The sequence below is a fragment of the Echinops telfairi genome, unplaced genomic scaffold (genome assembly GCF_000313985.2).
Source record: "Echinops telfairi isolate 266 unplaced genomic scaffold, ASM31398v2 ScPeMD7_7420;HRSCAF=8458, whole genome shotgun sequence".
In the NCBI taxonomy this organism is placed as follows: Eukaryota; Metazoa; Chordata; class Mammalia; order Afrosoricida; family Tenrecidae; genus Echinops; species Echinops telfairi.
The window spans coordinates 38748504-38750465 of record NW_022111320.1 but is presented as its reverse complement, the minus strand read 5'-3'; the positions used below and the strand labels follow the sequence as shown (position 1 = coordinate 38750465).

The 1962-nt window shown below is 40.1% G+C and overlaps 1 non-coding gene across 1 annotated transcript; it reads right to left on the bottom strand.

Moving 5' to 3' along the window:
* Positions 1 to 1777: 1777 nt before the first annotated feature.
* On the bottom strand, positions 1778 to 1940 carry LOC115872164. The gene has a single exon (XR_004047702.1). It is a non-coding gene; the product is annotated as a U1 spliceosomal RNA (small nuclear RNA).
* Between the last annotated feature and the right edge of the window lie 22 nt (positions 1941 to 1962).

Genomic DNA, 1962 nt, shown 5'->3' with positions numbered 1-1962 from the left:
TATCTTAGCCCATATCCCAATACCAGTCTATAAGTTCTTCAGACTCATGAAAACACATGCAATAACGCCGTTTGGAGAAAGATCACAGGCCAGTGGCTAGTATTGTGGATCCAGTGGTGGTGTAAGCATCTCAGCACTGGCATGGATCTCCACTTGGGTTCTCCAGGTCCAGGGCTCTCGCTGCCATCAGCATAGATCCATGTGTCTTGTCAGTAGAGAGTCTCTCAGGGAGTGAGTGTCCCACCGCCAATGAGCAATTTATCTCCTTAGCACCTCCAAATGAAGTCATCATGCTGCGATCTCACTGGCAGGCCAAACTTCACCCCTTCAATCATAGGTCTCAAAATGACCTTAGATTATGTAACTACCACGATCACCACAATGAGCTTTAGAATATTTTCTTTATTCTGTATTCACCTTTATTAGCTCCCATTCTCCCCTAAACTCCCCTGGTTATCCCCATGGAATCATTAATACAGTCACTGTCTCTATAGATTTTTTTCACCCAGATTTCAAATATACTGAAAAACACTTAAAAATCAACCAACCAAACAAAAGCTAACAACAATAACAAAGTAAAAACAGATAAAGGCCTCAATTGAAAAGAAATAAAAAAAAAATTAAAAACCAGAACAAATTTCCATGGATCATAAGGGAAATCAAATGAGAGGGTCCTAAACGTCTGCAGCGCATCAGCAACAATCCACTTTACTATGCGTTCTGCATGATTGCAAGACTATTCACACCCCTGGTCCATGGTCAAATGGTTTCACTGGGGGTTTAATACCCACATAGTTCCCCTTAAAAACCAAAACATGAACCAGCATTAAAATGGGTCTAAATGGAGATCACATAATAATCAGAAATATGGCAACAGCACAAACTTATAGGTAGGTGTGTATATGTGTGTGTGTGTGTGTGTGTGTGTACATGAGTGTGAGCGTGTGCTATGATAAAATGACTAAAACATCATTATGGCGGAAAAATCAAGGGTGGAAATGAGGGTAAGGAAGTGCTAGGTTTTGGATTCCTATGGGAATAGATTCTGGAAAGTAAGGCATGACTTGATACCGGGCTTCAATCCATGCAACATACATTGTGAGAGAGTGTGAAATAATTGCGTTCTTTGGCGATTACAAGGCAGAATGGACAGGTAATGGTTGAGGGGGAGTTTCCAGTAGTACTCTGCATTTTAAGGATTCTCTTCTTACTTGACTATGATAATGTGGAGACTAGGGAAAGGTTGGTCTCATTCAGAGCCATGGACATAGAGAACTGCCCAGGGATGTTATGAAAGAGTCTTAGCCACCTTCACTTCCTGCTATAGTACTTGTTATATAAGGAAAACAAACCAGCATTTGTTTAGTGTCCTTTACATTGGTTTCCTGCTTCATGTAGAAGCACTTCTAAGTAAAGCAGATAGACTAGCAAGAAGGAATGTTAGTTCTAAGTGTTATTGAACATGCACCATGTAGCAAACACTAAGCTAGGACATCTTCAAGTCTCTATATTTGATCTTCACAATAACTTTATAGGATTTATATTTTATGATCACTTTTAGTGGAGAAAAGTTAGGAACTAAGTTCCATCTTTTGGTTATACATGGTCACTGGATTTGAAACTAGACATTGTCAGTAGACCTGGTCACTTTCTTACTTATATGGTCAACTAAAATGTAAGGACTATTTTCTATATGTAAAGCAATCTACATGACACTTGAGTAAGGCATAGACTGGTAAATAAAACAAAGTCCTTGTGTTCACGAACTCTTTTTTTCAGGGGAGAGTGCAAATGCAGTTCCCCACTATCACAAAATATGCAGTCGAGTGTCCCACATTTGGGGAAATCACAGGGGTCAGCACATCCGGAGTGCAATGTACAAGCCTCACCCTGGGAAAACCACCTCCTTGATCATGGTATCTCCCCTGCCAGGTAAGTAACTAGATCTCTCTCTCTTTTTTT